Source organism: Bombina bombina, chromosome 1 (genome assembly GCF_027579735.1).
Source record: "Bombina bombina isolate aBomBom1 chromosome 1, aBomBom1.pri, whole genome shotgun sequence".
NCBI lineage: Eukaryota > Metazoa > Chordata > Amphibia > Anura > Bombinatoridae > Bombina > Bombina bombina.
The window spans coordinates 188,570,888-188,591,325 of NC_069499.1; the positions used below are offsets into that span (position 1 = coordinate 188,570,888).

Below are 20,438 nucleotides of genomic sequence, written 5' to 3' on the forward strand. Positions count from 1 at the left end.
CATATAGTCCCTCCTAGGCTCCGCCCACCCCAGTCATTCTCTTTGCCGATGCACAGGCAACATCTCCACGGAGATGGTTAAGAGTTTTTTGGTGTTTAAATGTAGTTTTTATTCTTCTATCAAGTGTTTGTTATTTTAAAATAGTGCTGGTATGTACTATTTACTCTGAAACAGAAAAGGATGAAGATTTCTGTTTGTGAGAGGAAGATGATTTTAGCAGACAGTAACTAAAATCGATTGCTGTTTCCACATAGGACTGTTGAGATGAAGTAACTTCAGTTGGGGGAAACAGTTAGCAGACTTTTCTGCTTAAGGTATGACTAGCCATATTTCTAACAAGACCATGTAATGCTGGAAGGCTGTCATTCCCCCTCATGGGGACCGGTAAGCCATTTTCTTAGTCAAACAAACAGAATAAAGGGCTTATTATGGGCTAAAAAACTGGTAGACATTTTTATGGGCTAAATCGATTGCTTTATTTGGGCATTTTATTCATATTTAGGCTGACAATTTGCATTTATAAACTTGGGGAACGTTTATTAAACGGCAGGCACTGTGTTAGACACCTTTTCCAGTCAGGGGGCCTTCCTAGTTATAGACTGAGTCTCATTTTCGCGCCATTACTGCGCAGTTGTTTTTTGAGAGCAGGGCATGCAGATGCATGTGTGAGGATCTAAAAATTGCTGGAAAAGCTTCTAGAAGGCGTCAATTGGTATCGTATTCCCCTCTGGGCTTGGTTGGGTCTCAGCAAAGACTATAGCTGGGACTGTATAGGGGTTAAATTTATAAACGGCTCCGGTTCCGTTATTTTAAGGGTTAAAGCTCTGAAATTTGGTGTGCAATACTATTAATGCTTTAAGACACTGTGGTGAAATTTTGGTAATTTTTGAACAATTCCTTCATACTTTTTCACATATTCAGTAATAAAGTGTTTTCTGTTTAAAATTTAAAGAGACAGTAACGGTTTTGTTTTAAAACGTTTTTTGTGCTTTGTTGACAAGTTTAAGCCTGTTTAAAAGTCTTTACCTTCAGATAAGCTATGTTCTATATGTATGAAAGCCAATGTGTCTCCCCATTTAAATTTATGTGATAATTGTGCCATAGCGTCCAAACAAAGTAAGGACAGTACTGCCACAGATAATGAAATTGCCCAAGATGATTCCTCAGATGAGGGGAGTAAACATGATACTGCATCATCTCCTACAGTGTCTACACCAGTTTTGCCCACGCAGGAGGCCCCTAGTACATCTAGTGCGCCAATGCTTATTACCATGCAACAATTAACGGCTGTAATGGATAACTCCATAGCAAATATTTTATCCAAAATGCCTACTTATCTGTTTTAAACACTGAAGAGCAGGTGGGCGCTGATGATAATTGTTCTGTCATACCCTCACACCAATCTGAAGGGGCCATGAGGGAGGTTTTGTCAGATGGAGAAATCTCAGATTCAGGAAAAATTTCTCATCAAGCTGAACCTGATGTTGTGACATTTAAATTTAAATTAGAACATCTCCGCGCACTGCTTAAGGAGGTGTTATCTACTCTGGATGATTGTGACAACTTGGTCATTCCAGAGAAATTATGCAAGATGGACAAGTTCCTAGAGGTTCCGGTGCACCCCGACGCTTTTCCTATACCCAAGCGGGTGGCGGACATAGTAAATAAGGAGTGGGAAAAGCCCGGCATACCTTTTGTTCCCCCCCCTATATTTAAGAAATTATTTCCTATGGTCGACCCCAGAAAGGACTTATGGCAGACAGTCCCTAAGGTCGAGGGGGCAGTTTCTACTCTAAACAAACGCACTACTATTCCTATCGAAGATAGTTGTGCTTTCAAAGATCCTATGAATAAAAAATTGGAAGGTTTGCTTAAAAAGATTTTTGTACAGCAAGGTTACCTTCTACAACCAATTTCGTGCATTGTTCCTGTCACTACAGCAGCGTGGTTCTGGTTCGAGGAACTAGAAAAGTCGCTCAGTAGAGAGACTCCATATGAGGAGGTTATGGACAGAGTTCACGCACTTAAATTGGCTAACTCTTTTATTTTAGATGCCGCTTTGCAATTAGCTAGATTAGCGGCGAAAAATTCAGGGTTTGCTATCGTGGCGCGCAGAGCGCTTTGGCTAAAGTCTTGGTCAGCGGATGTGTCATCCAAGACAAAATTGCTTAACATCCCTTTCAAAGGTAAAACTCTATTTGGACCAGAATTGAAAGGGATTATTTCAGACATCACTGGGGGAAAGGGCCACGCCCTTCCACAAGATAGGTCTTTTAAGGCTAAAAATAAGTCTAATTTTCGTCCCTTTCGCAATTTCAGGAACGGACCGGCCTCTAATTCTGCATCCTCTAAGCAAGAGGGTAATGCCTCACAACCCAAACCAGCCTGGAAACCGATGCAAGGCTGGAACAAGGGTAAGCAGGCCAAGAAGCCTGCCGCTGCTAACAAAACAGCATGAAGGAGTAGCCCCCGATCCGGGACCGGATCTAGTGGGGGGCAGACTCTCTCTCTCTTTGCTCAGGCTTGGGCAAGAGATGTTCAGGATCCCTGGGCACTAGAAATAGTTTCTCAAGGTTATCTCCTGGAATTCAAGGAACTACCCCCAAGGGGAAGGTTCCACATGTCTCACTTATCCTCAAACCAAATAAAGAGACAGGCATTCTTACATTGTGTAGAAGACCTGTTAAAGATGGGAGTGATACACCCAGTTCCAATAAAGGAACAAGGAATGGGATTTTATTCCAATCTGTTCGTAGTTCCCAAAAAAGAGGGAACTTTCAGACCAATTTTGGATTTGAAGATCCTAAACAAATTTCTCAGGGTACCATCGTTCAAAATGGAAACCATTCGAACGATTCTACCCACTATCCAGGAAAGTCAATTTATGACTACCGTGGATCTAAAGGATGCGTACCTACATATTCCTATCCACAAAGAACATCATCAGTTCCTAAGGTTCGCTTTTCTGGACAAGCATTACCAGTTTGTGGCCCTCCCATTCGGGTTAGCCACTGCTCCAAGGATTTTCACAAAGGTGCTAGGGTCCCTTCTAGCGGTTCTAAGACCGAGGGGCATTGCAGTAGTACCTTACTTGGACGACATTCTAATACAAGCGTCGTCCCTGTCAAAAGCAAAGGCTCATACAGACATCGTTCTAGCCTTTCTCAGATCACACGGATGGAAGGTGAACATAGAAAAAAGTTCTCTGTCTCCGTCGACAAGAGTTCCCTTCTTGGGAACAATAATAGATTCCTTAGAAATTAGGATTTTTCTGATAGAGGTCAGAAAATCAAAACTTCTAAGCTCTTGTCAAGTGCTTCATTCTGTTCCTCATCCTTCCATAGCGCAGTGCATGGAAGTAGTAGGGTTGATGGTTGCAACAATGGACATAGTTCCTTTTGCACGAATTCATCTAAGACCATTACAACTGTGCATGCTCAAACAGTGGAATGGGGATTATACAAACTTGTCTCCAATGATTCAAGTAGATCAAAAGACCAGAGATTCACTCCGTTGGTGGCTGACCCTGGACCATCTGTCCCAGGGAATGAGCTTCCGCAGACCAGAGTGGGTCATTGTCACGACCGACGCCAGTCTAGTGGGCTGGGGCGCGGTCTGGGAATCCCTAAAAGCTCAGGGTCTTTGGTCTCGGGAAGAGTCTCTTCTCCCGATAAACATTCTGGAACTGAGAGCGATATTCAATGCTCTCAGAGCTTGGCCTCAGCTAGCAAAGGCCAGATTCATAAGGTTCCAATCAGACAACATGACGACCGTTGCGTATATCAATCATCAGGGGGGAACAAGGAGTTCCCTGGCGATGAAAGAAGTGACCAAAATAATTCAATGGGCGGAGGATCACTCCTGCCACCTGTCTGCGATCCACATCCCAGGTGTGGAAAACTGGGAGGCGGATTTTCTGAGTCGTCAGACATTCCATCCGGGGGAGTGGGAACTCCATCCGGAGATCTTTGCCCAAATAACTCAATTATGGGGCAGACATGGATCTGATGGCGTCTCGTCAGAACTTCAAGGTTCCTTGCTACGGGTCCAGATCCAGGGATCCCAAGGCGACTCTAGTAGATGCACTAGTAGCACCTTGGACCTTCAACCTAGCTTATGTATTTCCACCGTTTCCTCTCATTCCCAGGCTGGTAGCCAGGATCAATCAGGAGAGGGCCTCGGTGATCTTGATAGCTCCTGCGTGGCCACGCAGGACTTGGTATGCAGACCTGGTGAATATGTCATCGGCTCCACCATGGAAGCTACCTTTGAGACAGGACCTTCTTGTTCAGGGTCCATTCGAACATCCAAATCTGGTCTCCCTCCAGCTGACGGCTTGGAGATTGAACGCTTGATTCTATCGAAGCGTGTGTTTTCAGATTCTGTGATAGATACTCTGGTTCAGGCCAGAAAACCGGTAACTAGAAATATTTACCATAAAATATGGAAAAAATATATCTGTTGGTGTGAATCCAAAGGATTCCCATGGAATAAGATAAAAATTCCTAAGATTCTCTCCTTTCTACAAGAAGGTTTGGAGAAAGGATTATCTGCAAGTTCTCTAAAGGGACAGATCTCTGCTTTATCTGTCTTACTACACAAAAGACTGGCAGCTGTGCCAGATGTTCAAGCATTTGTTCAGGCTCTGGTTAGGATCAAGCCTGTTTACAGACCTTTGACTCCTCCCTGGAGTCTAAATCTAGTTCTTTCAGTTCTTCAAGGGGTTCCGTTTGAACCTTTACATTCCATAGATATTAAGTTACTATCTTGGAAAGTTTTGTTTTTGGTTGCAATTTCTTCTGCTAGAAGAGTTTCAGAGTTATCTGCTCTGCAGTGTTCTCCGCCCTATCTGGTGTTCCATGCAGATAAGGTGGTTTTGCGTACTAAGCCTGGTTTTCTTCCTAAGGTTGTTTCTAACAAAAATATTAACCAGGAGATAGTTGTACCTTCTTTGTGTCCGAATCCAGTTTCAAAGAAGGAACGTTTGTTACACAATTTGGACGTAGTCCGTGCTCTAAAATTCTATTTAGAGGCTACAAAAGATTTCAGACAAACATCTTCCTTGTTTGTTGTTTATTCTGGTAAAAGGAGAGGTCAAAAAGCGACTTCTACCTCTCTTTCCTTTTGGCTTAAAAGCATCATCCGATTGGCTTATGAGACTGCCGGAAGGCAGTCTCCTGAAAGAATCACAGCTCACTCCACTAGGGCTGTGGCTTCCACATGGGCCTTCAAGAACGAGGCTTCTGTTGACCAGATATGTAAGGCAGCGACTTGGTCTTCACTGCACACTTTTGCCAAATTTTACAAATTTGATACTTTTGCTTCTTCGGAGGCTATTTTTGGGAGAAAGGTTTTGCAAGCTGTGGTGCCTTCCGTTTAGGTAACCTGATTTGCTCCCTCCCTTCATCCGTGTCCTAAAGCTTTGGTATTGGTTCCCACAAGTAAGGATGACGCCATGGACCGGACACACCAATGTTGGAGAAAACAGAATTTATGCTTACCTGATAAATTACTTTCTCCAACGGTGTGTCCGGTCCACGGCCCGCCCTGGTTTTTTAATCAGGTCTGATGAATTATTTTCTCTAACTACAGTCACCACGGTACCATATGGTTTCTCCTATATATATTTCCTCCTGTCCGTCGGTCGAATGACTGGGGTGGGCGGAGCCTAGGAGGGACTATATGGCCAGCTTTGCTGGGACTCTTTGCCATTTCCTGTTGGGGAAGAGAATATCCCACAAGTAAGGATGACGCCGTGGACCGGACACACCGTTGGAGAAAGTAATTTATCAGGTAAGCATAAATTCTGTTTTACAATTAAACATTCAGGAATCAGATAAAGCATTGAATTCCAATCAACTTACATATGTACTCATAGTCAATTTAATTTTGTTATCTGTCCCATTTTATCTATGTATTTAAGTTTAGGAGGCATTCCATTTAATGTTCAGCACCTGTGTTGCACTTGCTGATTGTTGGCTACATTTAGACAACAATCATCAAGCGCTCCCTATGTGCAGAATCAAAATGGGAAGATTCCTAAGCTTACAATCCTGCTTTACAAAATTACAGATGATAATTAAGTTAAATAGATAACAGGAGTACATATTTAAGTATATTAATACTGCATGCTCTGATTCATGAATATAATTTTGAATAGACTATCCCTTTAAGAAATATGTCAAATCCTCATTTTAAAGATTATCAATACATACAATCCCCTGAGATTGCACACTTGAATGGCATGGTTACTTAATACCAATATAAAAAATAAGTCAAATGAATACATTTGAAATATTTAGCCTATTAACCAAAATACATAAGTGCTAAATATTACATACTTCAAGAGATTTGAAGTATTGTCTTTAACATGGAGTTATTGAAACAATTTAAAAGTGCATTGTGCATTGGTCCCAGGGAGAGTCTGTGTCTGTTCATATGATGTCAATTAAAATGTATTAATCACCTCTATTTCATGGCAATCACATATACATACCCCCCAACTGTCCCAGTTTTCGCGGGACAGTCCCGATTTTAGGGGTTTGTCCCCCTGTCCCGGGTTGCTAGCCATCTGTACCGATTTGCCCCATGCATTAAAAAAAATTTAAAAAATTAATTCTATTGGGCCTATACTCAGAAGCAGCTGGCTTTGCTCTCACAGGGTTAGATACCTGTTAGATTCCCTGTGGAAAAGGAATGGTGTGTGAGTTAAGCAGGAGTAAGAAGGCTGTATACACTCTGACCACGGGTAATGGTGACCTCTCTACCTACCTCTGGTAGTGATGATGTCTAACCCCTGATGATAATACTAGCATGCTTTCAGTTTTATACAATGAGCAGTGCTAATACCAGGGTAACGAACAGTGGCAGCCGCAGACTGCCAGCTAATGTGCTTGCCAACCCCAGGACCCCATACAATGAATTACAGATACCCATATATGATGTAGTGTGTGTGTCTATCTGTATCCATAACTGTGTGTGTGTGTATCTGTATGTATAAGTTTATGCTATGTAGTGTGTGTGTGTGTGTGTGTGTGTGTGCATGTATAAATGTAAGCTATGTAGTGTGTGTATGTGTATCTGCATGTATAAGTGTGTATCTGCATGTATAAGTGTATGCTATGTAGTGTGTGTGTCTGCATGTATAAGTGTATACTATGTAGTGTCTGTGTATCTGCATGTATAATGTGTATGCTGCATGTATAAGTGTATGCTATGTAATGTGTGTGTTTATTTGCATGTATAAGTGTATACTATGTAGTGTCTGTGTATCTGCCTGTATAAGTGTATGCTATGTAGTGTGTGTGTGTATCTGCATGTATAAGTGTATGCTATGTAGTGTGTGTGTATCTGCATGTATAAGTGTATGCTATGTAGTGTGTGTATCTGCATGTATAAGTGTATGCTATGTAGTGTGTGTGTATCTGCTTGTATAAGTGTATGCTATGTAGTGTGTGTGTATCTGCATGTGTAAGTGTATGCTATGTAGTGTGCTACTGTGCATTTTTGCTGACTTTAAAGGCCAGAATCTAGAATATTAATGGGGAATGCAGAGAGCAGTTTTAAAGAATTTATTATTAAATGTCAAATTAAGATAAAAATATTTAGCAATGTCTCTGCAAAGGTTAATTAAATACATAGCTCACATAGCCACACCAGTGGTTTGAGCTTGTGTTTGATTTGCTGCCTAAGTGTATTAAAATATATGACTTTATTTAGAATTTTATTTAAATTACTTTGGTCTTATGATTTTTTAAGCCCCGCCCACCATCAGTGCTTAAATATCATGAAGATGCATTTCTCTAATTAGTCTAAATATTTAATAATATTCTTGACAAAAAGGAGTGCATTAGTCATGATAGGTATAGGTTTCAGATATTACATTCCACACATGACTATAAGCATGAATGCAAGGTATTTGGCCATATCAACAGTAAGGAGTATTTACATTTTAACTCTTCTACAACTGGATAACCCTTAATAGCTTCATCTGAAGGAGAAAACAACATATGCTCATGGAATATTAATCATAACATTTAGACATGCCCACGTTGACTGATGTTAGATATACTGTATTGATTTCAGACACGTATCCTCAAGTATTCTTAAATGGCATAATATTCTTCATAGAAGTACACAAACATTTATTAACAATATACACCTGCATATTAATTGACATCATGTGAAATAAAAATTAATAAAGCTGTTATTTTTTTAGCAAATAAACAGCTATTAGAATAATATTTAAATATATTTTCAAATTTGAATAAGTAAAATATATGCATATTTATGAGATGGAAATCGCACTTAAAAAAAGTGCTTTAGTGCAAAAATTAGATATGATATATCTTGGGGGAAAAAATAATAAATAATATTACTTAATTCTTGCGGCGGGATTTAGCCTTTGGAGGAGAGGTACTTGGGGGGAAGTGTAGCATCTTGTGCGATGGCCACCAGCTGAATTTGAGGCTAATAGAAGGGATTCAGGGTCCTGTAGGGAGATGTCAGAGGATGCAAGGATGCAAGCGAGGATGGAGTTTGTGGCACTTGTTTATTGGTTGTTGAATTTATCCACCAATTAGCAAGAACAATCCAGGTTGTTCACCAAAAATGGGCTGGCATCTAAACTTACATTTTTGCTTTTCAAATAAAGATACCAAGAGAATAAAGAAAATGTGATAATAGGAGTAAATTGGAAAGTTGCTTAAAATTGCATGCTCTATCTGAATCACGAAAGAAAAATTTGGGTTCAGTGTCCCTTTAATGACAGATTTCTATGAAATGTTTGATATTATTGGATATATTATCAATATCCTTGCTTGTCGGAGCAGATATACTATACAGAGTGCTTGCTGAACATATTAAATACAGCTATGTAAATTGACATTTGTAGCTAAAAGCAGATATTTATGATCTAAAAAATATATACATCATATATTTGGTTATATTTAATATAGAATATTCATCTTCATACACCTCTTCATGTGGCACAGAGGTGTCCATTGTCCCCTTACATCCTAGGACAACTTCACCCGAGATGACGTTAGACAGCATCTCCTCCCATGACTTCAGGTGATTCACTTACCACCACCTGTCCCACGTGCATATTTAACCTGCTGTGCCATCTTCGCCTTGGTTTCCCTCCTGCAGTCATGATATCAATGTTTTATGCTGTCAGTAGAATGATTGCATCCTAAGCAGCTGACTGACACTCGTATCTCCTCCCACAACTTATTTCTGACACTCAGGTTAGGGTTCTCCAGCTGAGGTGCCCTCTCTAAGTAGGCCTCAACCAGAGCCTCCTACTCCTCCTCAGATTACCTCTCCTCTCTTAGCCTGCATTTCACACCTGAAGGTCCAGCGGACACAGACTCTCCCTCCTGTGACTGGGGCAGTGATTTGCAGTCATAGGAGCTGTCCTATGTGTGTAACTACACTTTTTAAATAATTTTACTAAAAATAAAAATAAAGTTTTTAAATGTAATATATTTTTTTGTAATCCCAAGGGATCCCCCCACCCCCGTCACCACCACCATGCAATTAATTAAAACTTAACACTAGCACGGATTCCATCCATCCATATTGAGCAAGGAAGGAGAGGCTGTGAGCCGTTCAGCTCCCCTCCCTTTGCGCAATATGGATGTATTAGAGCCAACGAGCCGCTAGAGACTGCCACACAGTGGTGCTTAACGGTAAGTCTCTAGCTCGTGGCCCATACCGCTCCCAATAGAGACTGCTCTCTAAGCAGCCTCGGGAGCCCGCCAATCAGCGCTCTCTGGTCGGTGACATCATCAAGTAAGTCTGGGCGTCAGGCGGGCCGTGGTAAGAGACGCGCAGAGTGAGAGCATGCAGTCACGTGGGGGTCATGAGTCGGTGAGGAGGTCAAGGACACAATCACTCAGTTTAATCCTACTGGCAACTATAGATCCCTCCTTGAAGACATTCTTATTCTAGGACAACACAAGGGTGATATCTCGATCTGTAATGGATACTCTTTTGCCAAAGTCCCCTACTACACAAATGTTTTACGTTTTGCCTAAGCTGCATAAAGATGTACATACCCCTCCTGGCCGGCCCATTATTTCTGGTGTGGGTTCACTATTAGAACATCTTTCTGAGTTGGTGGACTCTTTTCTCCAACCTTTGGTTGGTGAACTTATGAGTTATATCAGGGACTCTACCCAAGTGCTTAGAATTGTACAGAACATTGAATGGGAACCCACATACAGATTTGTCACAATATATGTGACTTCCTTTTATACATCCATCCCACACCGGCAGGGATTAGATTATATCATATTTTCTTTGGATAACTTTTCTACTTATTCAGAGGATATAAATAGTTTTCTTGTCATGGCCATAGAGTTCTTATTGACTCATAATTTTTTTCTGTTTGAGGATGGTTGTTACCTCCAGAGATGTGGGATAGCTATGGGGGAAAAATTTGCCCCCTCCTATGCCAATCTCTATATGGGATGGTGGGAGCTGCTCCACGTCTATGGAGGTGACAACCCCTTCAAGAAAAATATCATCTATTTTGGCCACTATATAGATGATCTCCTGCTAGTGTGGAATAGAGATGAGGAACGTGTTTTGGCATTTGTGGAACATATCAATGTCAATGAAATTAATCTAAAGTTCACGTCTGAACAGGATCCTTGTAAAATCAAATTTTTGGACATTGAATTGAATGTCCAAATGCCAACTCAATCCATTGAAACCTGTCTGTACAGAAAGCCCACAGGAGGGAATACAATTCTAAATTATAGATCATGCCATCCACTTCATGTTCTTAGAGCGATACCAAAGGGCCAATATATAAGAAGTAAAAGAGTATGTTCCAACCCTATGAGTTATAAAGAACAATGTGATATTTTGGATAGTAGATTAAAGGAACAAGGTTACCCGAGCAAACTCCTACAACTAACAAGGGAAGAGGTAGCACTTATCCCACGTGACTCTTTACTGGAATACAGCCAACAAAGAGAGGCTAATTTTAGAACCCAAACAGTTAATGGGGAAAAATTGGTTTTCAGCACTCCCTATAGCCTTGAATATAATAAGATCTGTAAAATCATTAAAGAATGTTTACTGATTTTAATGACAGAGCCCGTGTTGGAAAACGTAGCCCTGAATGGCTGCAAATTTGTGCCCCAAAAAACTAAAACCTTAGGGAATATGCTTGCCCCTTCCTATCTTCAAGAAATTAAAAAGGGTACTTGGCTCCCCCAACAAACAGGTATTTATAGATGTAGATCACGTATTTGTAAAACCTGTAACTATGTGACTAAAGGGGAATATTTCACCTTTACAGTCACGAATAGGATCAGGCATAATTTAAATTGTAGTTCGAAGTATGTAATATACTTATTGACCTGTAGGGGGGTGCCAAATACAGTACGTTGGCAAAACGACACGTTCCCTCAAAGATAGAGCTCTTGATATCGATAATCCAGATATCTTCACCCCAGTTGCAAAACATTTAAAAAACATACATGTGGGTGACTCCTCCCTTGTTTCTTTCCAAGCAATTGACTATTGGCCCGCCCTGGTTTTTTAATCAGGTTTGAAAAATTTCTTTCTCTATACACTACAGTCACCACGGCACCCTATAGTTTCTCCTTTTTTTCTCCTAACCGTCGGTCGAATGACTGGGGGGCGGAGCCTGGGAGGGACTATATGGACAGCTCTTGCTGTGTGCTCTCCTTGCCATTCCCTGTAGGGGAGGAGAATATCCCACAAGTAATGGATGACGCCGTGGATCGGACACACCGTTGGAGAAAGCAATTTATCAGGTAAGCATAAATTCTGTTTTTTTTATCCGTTTTTTGAACTAAGGGGTTAATCATCCATTTGCAAGTGGGTGCAGTGCTCTGTTAGCTTATTATACACACTGTAAAAATTTCGTTTGATTTACTGCTTTTTTTCACTGTTTTTCAAATTCGGACAAAATTTGTTTCTCTTAAAGGCACAGTACCGTTTTTATTTTTTGCTTGTTAACTTGATTTAAAGTGTTTTCCAAGCTTGCTGGTCTCATTGCTAGTCTGCTTAAACATGTCTGACATAGAGGAAACTCCTTGTTCATTATGTTTAGAAGCCATGGTGGAACCCCCTCTTAGAATGTGTACCAAATGTACTGATTTCACTTTAAGTAATAAAGATCATATTCTGTCTTTAAAAAAATTATCACCAGAGGAATCTGACGAGGGGGAAGTTATGTCGACTAACTCGCCCCACGTGTCAGACCCTTTGACTCCCGCTCAAGGGACTCACGCTCTAATGGCGCCAAGTACATCTAGCGCGCCCATGGCATTTACTTTACAGGACATGGCTGCAGTCATGGATAATACACTGTCAGCGGTATTATCCAGACTACCTGGGTTTAGAGGAAAGCGAGATAGCTCTGGAGTTAGAAGAAATACAGAGCATACTGACGCTTTAAGAGCTATGTCTGATACTCCCTCACAATATGCAGAAGCTGAGGAAGGAGAACTTCTTTCTGTGGGTGATGTTTCTGACTCAGGGATGAGGATTCAACCTGATTCTGATATGTCTACATTTAAATTTAAGCTTGAACACCTCCGCATATTGCTCAGGGAGGTTTTAGCTGCTCTGAATGACTGTGATACAATTGCAGTGCCAGAGAAATTGTGTAGATTGGATAAATACTATGCAGTGCCGGTGTGCACTGATGTTTTTCCAATACCTTAAAGGTTTACAGAAATTATTACTAAGGAATGGGATAGACCAGGTGGGCCGTTCTCTCCCGCTCCTATTTTTAAGAAAATGTTTCCAATAGATGCCACCACACGGGACTTATGGCAGACAGTCCCTAAGGTGGAGGGAGCAGTTTCTACCCTAGCTAAGCTTACTACTATCCCTTTCGAGGACAGTTGTGCTTTCTCAGATCCAATGGATAAAAAGTTAGAGGGTTACCTTAAGAAAATGTTTATTCAACAAGGTTTTATTCTACAGCCCCTTGCATGCATTGCCCCAGTCACTGCTGCTGCGGCTTTCTGGTTTGAGTCTCTGGAAGAGGCTTTACAGGTAGAGACCCCATTGGATGACATACTTGACAAGCTTAGAGCACTTAAGCTAGCCAATTCTTTTGTTTCTGATGCCATTGTTCATTTGACTAAACTAACGGCTAAGAATTCTGGTTTTGCTATTCAGGCGCGCAAGGCGCTATGGCTTAAATCATGGTCAGCTGACGTTACTTCAAAGTCTAAGCTGCTTAACATTCCCTTCAAGGGGCAAACCCTATTCGGGCCTGGTTTGAAGGATATCATTTCTGATATCACTGGAGGAAAAGGTCATGCCCTTCCTCAGGATAGGTCCAAATCAAGGGCCAAACAGACTAATTTTCGTGCCTTTCGAAACTTCAAGGCGAGTGCAGCATCAACTTCCTCTAATGCAAAACAAGAGGGAACTTTTGCTCAGTCCAAGTCGGTCTGGAAACCTAACCAGACCTGGAACAAAGGCACGCAGGCCAAAAAGCCTGCTGCTGCCTCTAAGACAGCATGAAGGTTCGGCCCCCTATCCGGTAACGGATCTAGTAGGGGCAGACTTTCACTCTTCGCCCAGGCTTGGGCAAGAGATGTCCAGGATCCCTGGGTCTTGGAAATTATATCCCAGGGATATCTTCTGGACTTCAAAGCTTCCCCTCCAAAAGGGAGATTTCACCTTTCACAATTATCTGCAAACCAGATAAAGAGAGAGGCATTCTTACACTGTGTTCAAGACCTCCTAGTTATGGGAGTGATCCATCCAGTTCCAAAGGAGGAACAGGGACAGGGATTTTACTCAAATCTGTTTGTGGTTCCCAAAAAAGAGGGAACCTTCAGACCAATTTTGGATCTCAAGATCTTAAACAAATTCCTCAGGGTTCCATCATTCAAGATGGAGACTATTCGTACCATCCTACCTATGATCCAGGAGGGTCAATATATGACTAAAGTGGATTTAAAGGATGCTTATCTTCACATTCCGATACACAAAGATCATCATCGGTTTCTCAGGTTTGCCTTCCTAGATAGGCATTACCAATTTGTAGCTCTTCCCTTTGGATTAGCTACAGCCCCAAGAATCTTTACGAAGGTTATGGGGTCACTTCTGGCGATTCTAAGACCGCGGGGCATAGCAGTGGCCCCTTATTTAGACGACATCCTGATACAGGCGTCAAATTTCCAAATTGCCAAGTCTCATACGGACATAGTTCTGGCATTTCTGAGGTCGCATGGGTGGAAAGTGAACGAAGAAAAGAGTTCTCTATCCCCTCTCACAAGAGTCTCCTTTCTGGGAACTCTAATAGATTCTGTAGAAATGAGGATTTACCTGACAGAGTTCAGGTTATCAAAACTTCTAAATTCCTGCTGTGTTCTTTATTCCACTTCTCGCCCTTCGGTGGCTCAGTGTTTGGAAGTAATCGGCTTAATGGTAGCGGCTATGGACATAGTGCCGTTTGCACGCCTACATCTCAGACCGCTGCAACTCTGCATGCTCAGTCAGTGGAATGGGGATTACACAGATTTGTGCCCTCTACTAAATCTGGATCAAGAGACCAGGGATTCTCTTCTCTGGTGGCTATCTCGGGTCCATCTGTCCAAAGGTATGACCTTTCGCAGGCCAGATTGGACAATTGTAACGACAGATGCCAGCCTTCTAGGCTGGGGGGCAGTCTGGAACTCCCTGAAGGCTGAGGGATCGTGGAATCAGGAGGAGACACTCCTTCTAATAAACATTCTGGAACTGAGAGCGATATTCAATGCTCTTCAGGCTTGGCCTCAGCTAGCGACAATGAGGTTCATCAGTTTTCAGTCGGACAACATCACGACTGTGGCTTACATCAACCATCAAGGGGGAACAAGGAGTTCCCTAGCGATGTTAGAAGTCTCAAAGATAATTCGCTGGGCAGAGATTCACTCTTGCCACCTATCAGCTATCCATATCCCAGGTGTAGAGAACTGGGAGGCGGATTTTCTAAGTCGTCAGACTTTTCATCCGGGGGAGTGGGAACTCCATCCGGAGGTGTTTGCACAATTGATTCATCATTGGGGCAAACCAGAACTGGATCTCATGGCGTCTCGCCAGAACGACAAACTTCCTTGTTACGGATCCAGGTCCAGGGATCCCAAGGCGAAGCTGATAGATGCTCTAGCAGCACCTTGGTCTTTCAACCTGGCTTATGTGTTTCCACCGTTTCCTCTGCTCCCTCGTCTGATTGCCAAAATCAAGCAGGAGAGAGCATCAGTGATCTTGATAGCGCCTGCGTGGCCACGCAGGACTTGGTATGCAGATCTAGTGGACATGTCATCCTTGCCACCATGGACTCTGCCGCTGAGACAGGACCTTCTACTTCAAGGTCCTTTCAACCATCCAAATCTAATTTCTCTGAGACTGACTGCCTGGAGATTGAACGCTTGATTTTATCAAAGCGTGGCTTCTCCGAGTCAGTCATTGATACCTTAATTCAGGCACGAAAGCCTGTCACCAGGAAAATCTATCATAAGATATGGCGTAAATATCTTTATTGGTGTGAATCCAAGGGTTACTCATGGAGTAAGGTCAGGATTCCCAAGATATTATCTTTTCTCCAAGAAGGATTGGAAAAAGGATTGTCAGCTAGTTCCTTAAAGGGACAGATTTCTGCTCTGTCTATTCTTTTGCACAAGTGTCTGGCGGATGTTCCAGACGTTCAGGCATTTTGCCAGGCTTTAGTTAGAATCAAGCCTGTGTTTAAACCTGTTCCTCCGCCATGGAGCTTAAATTTGGTTCTTAAAGTTCTTCAAGGGGTTCCGTTTGAACCTCTTCATTCCATAGATATCAAACTTTTATCTTGGAAAGTTCTTTTTTTGGTAGCTATTTCCTCGGCTCATAGAGTTTCCGAGTTATCTGCCTTACAATGTGATTCTCCTTATCTGATCTTCCATGCAGATAAGGTAGTTCTGCGTACCAAACCTGAGTTTTTACCTAAGGTGGTATCTAATAAGAATATCAATCAGGAGATTGTTGTTCCATCATTGTGTCCTAATCCTTCTTCAAGGAAGGAACGTCTATTACACAATCTTGACGTGGTTCGTGCTTTAAAGTATTATTTACAAGCTACTAAAGATTTTCGTCAAACATCTGCTTTGTTTGTTGTCTACTCTGGACAGAGGAGAGGCCAAAAGGCTTCGGCAACCTCTCTTTCGTTTTGGCTAAGAAGCATAATCCGCTTAGCTTATGAGACTGCTGGCCAGCAGCCTCCTGAAAGGATTACAACTCATTCTACTAGAGCTGTGGCTTCCACATGGGCCTTTAAAAATGAGGCTTCTGTTGAACAGATTTGCAAGGCGGCGACTTGGTCTTCGCTTCATACCTTTTCAAAATTCTATAAATTTGATACTTTTGCTTCTTCGGAGGCTATTTTTGGGAGAAAGGTTTTACAGGCAGTGGTACCTTCCATTTAAGTACCTGCCTTGTCCCTCCCTTCATCCGTGTACTTTAGCTTTGGTATTGGTATCCCACAAGTAATGGATGATCCGTGGACTGGATACACCTTACAAGAGAAAACATAATTTATGCTTACCTGATAAATTTATTTCTCTTGTGGTGTATCCAGTCCACGGCCCGCCCTGTCATTTTAAGGTAGGTATTTTTTAACTTTAAACTACAGTCACCACTGCACCCTATGGTTTCTCCTTTCTCTGCTTGTCTTCGGTCGAATGACTGGATATGGCAGTTAGGGGAGGAGCTATATAGCAGCTCTGCTGTGGGTGATCCTCTTGCAACTTCCTGTTGGGAAGGAGAATATCCCACAAGTAATGGATGATCCGTGGACTGGATACACCACAAGAGAAATAAATTTATCAGGTAAGCATAAATTATGTTTTTAAAGAGGTTTTTGGTGTGTTCCAGTAAATGTTTATTATATGTGCATGCTTAGTAAGTGTACCAAACTAAACCTGCACGTACTTTTTTTTTATATTATTCAAAATATATTTCAACTATATTTTGCCATATGCGTTTTACTGTAAATATAATTTAATTAGGTTTTGTATTGATATAACAGAATTTTGATGCAATTTTCTAATGTCTATTGTGGTATACAATGTTTATTCAATGGTTTGCACATTTTTATTCTTAAAGGGATAGTAAAGTCTAAACTTGCATGATTCACATAGAGCATGCCATTTTAAGACACTTTTATATTCACTTTTATTTTCAAATGTGCTATGTTCTCTTGGTATCCCTTGTTCCAAAAGAATAAGTAGATATCCTACACTAGTGGACTGGAAGCTAGTTGGTCATTGGTGCCTGTGTGCACACATTTGTCTCTTGTGGTTGGCAAAATACAGTATATGTTTTCACTGTTCAGCTAGCTTCAACTAAGTATAACAAGGGAATCAAATGATAATAGTAGTAAATTTGAAAGTTGAAAATCAAAGTGAAAATCAGGAGATGTACCTCACACTACCAGTAATACGCAGGGTCCTATCCCCTAGGCTCAGTTACCACCAACCTTACAAAACTGTGACTTGGCTGAGTCTCTGTCTTAGGGCGAAGTCTCCTCTGAGGACCTTTGTCCTATGCCTGAGCCTGAGGCTTATTCCACGTTCGCTTTAAAATGGACTATATCTGCTTTCTACTTCAGGAATTTTTGAATTATTAGAACCCAATCCAGAGGATTTCAAACCTGTGAATGAGTTGAATCAAAATTTTATAGCTCCACCTGAAGGCTAAGCCTAAAGGATCTACTTTTCGTCCTTTTCGTGCAGACAAGGCCCAGCGCCAGCAGCCCACCGCGAAAGCGGACCAGTCCAAGGGAACTTGGAAACCAGCTTATTCTTGGAACATGTCTAAGCAGAGCAAGAAGCCCACCGAGACAAAATCGGCATGAAGGGGTGGCCCGACCGGTCTCCGGGCCAAGTAGGGGGCAGATTATCTCTCTTCTTAGAAGCCTGGTTGCAGGACATTCAGGATCCTTGGGTTCTGGACATTGTCGCCCAGGGTTACAAGATAGGGTTCAGATCTCATCCGCCCAGGGGCAGATTCCTCCTGTCAAACCTGTCTTCAAGACCGGAAAAGAGAGAAGCCTTTCTAGAATGTGTGAGAGATCTCTCCTCTCTAGGTGTTATCGTACCAGTACCCCAAGCAGAGAAGGGTCTAGGGTACTATTCAAATCTTTTTGTGGTTCCAAAGAAGGAGGGCACGTTCCACCCGATTCTGGATCTAAAGTGCTTAAACAAGTTTCTGAGTGTTCCATCGTTCAAAATGGAAACAATCAGATCTATTCTGCCCCTAGTTCAAGAGGGACAGTTCATGACAACTATAGACTTGAAGGACGCTTACCTTCATGTGACAGGGACCACTTCCAGTTTCTAACCTTTGCGTTTCTGGACCAACACTTCCAGTTTGTGGCCATTCCCTTTGGTCTAGCGACGGCCCGAAAGTCTTCACGAAGGTTCTGGTGGTGCTTCTGGCGGTGGCCAGATACAGAGGCATTGCTGTGGCGCCCTATCTGGACGACATCCTAGTCCAGGCGCCGTCCCTCAGTCTCGCAGAGGATCATTCGAGGGCGCTTCTTCTTTTGCTCCAATCTCACGGTTGGAAGATCAACTCAGGAAAGAGTTCCCTGTTTCCCAGCAACAGGGTGGAGTTCCTGGGCACAATAATAGACTCTATGTCCATGAAGATATTTCTTACAGACCATCAACGCCGGAAGATTGCGTCATCTTGTCTTGCCCTTCAGTCCTCCTCAAGCCCCTCGGTGGCTCAGTGTATGGAGGTGATCGAACTCTTGTTTTCCAGCATAGACATCATTCCATTTGCCAGGTTCCATCTCAGACCTCTTCAAATGTGCATGTTGAGACAGTGGAACGGCGATCATTCAGATCTGTCACAGCAGATATCTATGGATGCTCGGACTCGGAATTCCCTCTCTTGGTGGATCTGTCCAGAGCAGCTGTCCATGGGGACATCTTTCTTGAGACTCTCCTGGGAGATTGTGACCACGGACGCGAGTTTGGCAGGATGGGGAGCTGTTTGGGGTGCCAGGATGGCACAAGAAAAATGGTCCCGGGAGGATTCTCTCCTCCCGATAAATATTCTGGAACTCCGAGCAATCTACAATGCTCTGAAGGCATGGCCTCTTCTGGGGTGTTCAGCTTCATCAGATTCCAGACCAACAACATAACCTCGGTGGCTTACATCAACCATCAGGGGGGGTACGGGGAGCTCCCTAGCCATGAGGGTGGTGTCTCGGATCTTGGAGTGGGCGGAGTCCCACAGCTGCTCGCTTTCAGCGATTCACATCCCAGGTGTGGACAACTGGGAAGTGGACTTTCTCTGCAGGCAATCCTTCCATCCGGGGGAAAGGTCTCTTCACCCCGAATGTGTGCGAAGATTTGTCTCAGATGGGGGACGCCGGAGATAGATCTCAAGGCATCCAGGCTCAATTGCAAGCTACCCCGTTATGGGTCGAGGTCCAGGGATCCTCTGGCAGAGCTGATAGATGCCTTGGTGATGCCTTGGGGATTCAGCCTAGTTTACATTTTTTCCCCCATTACCACTTCTACCTTGTGTAGTGACACGCATCAAACAGGAGCGAGCTTCGGCCATTCTGATTGCTTTATCGTGGCCGCTGAGGACATGGTTTGCGGATCTGGTGGGGATGTCATCCTCTCCGCCGTGGAGGTTACCCTGTCACAGGGATCTGCTGGAACAAGGCCCTTTTCAACATGAAAATCTAGATTCTCTGAGTCTGACTGCGTGGAGATTGAACGCCTAGTCTTGGCTAAGAGAGGCTTTTCTGTAAGTGTGATCGACACTCTAGTTCAGGCAAGGAAACCAGTCTCTCGTCGCATCTATTATAAGGTGTGGAGGACTCATTTGTCCTGATGTGAGAAGCATGGATATCCTTGGCAAAAGGTGAAGGTAACCAGGATTCTGTCCTTTCTCCAAGACGGTTTGGAGAAGGGTCTTGCTGCCAGTTCCTTAAAGGGAAAGATTTCGGCATTATCAGTCTTGTTGCATAGGAGACTCGCTGAGCTCCCTGACATCCAATCTTTTGTTCAGGCTCTGTCTAAAATCAGGCCTGTCTTTAGACAGTCTGCTCCCCCATGGAGCTTAAACTTGGTCCTTAAGGTATTGCAGAGGGTTCCGTTTGAGCTTATGCATTCCATTGACATTAACCCCTTAATGACCACAATGTACCCTGTATGTCACTGGTCGTTAAGGGTTTTTTCAGGACATAATAGCACAAGTCTAGCAAGAACACGCTATTAATTTACTCCCTCCAGCAGGCTTTGTGTAATAGAGCAGTCTCAACGCTGGTGGCAAGACCGCTCTAAAAAGCAATCAAGTCCCAAAAAAAAGGCCAGTGACATACAGGGTACGTCGCTGGTCCTTAAGGGGTTAAGATTCTGTCTTGGAAGGTTCTCTTCCTGTTGGCCATTGCA

At 42.7% G+C, this 20,438-nt stretch overlaps 1 protein-coding gene across 1 annotated transcript in view; it reads left to right on the forward strand.

Moving 5' to 3' along the window:
• The window catches only part of PAPLN (papilin, proteoglycan like sulfated glycoprotein), a 517,238-nt gene that overhangs the window by 175,280 nt on the left and 321,520 nt on the right, over window positions 1–20,438 (forward strand).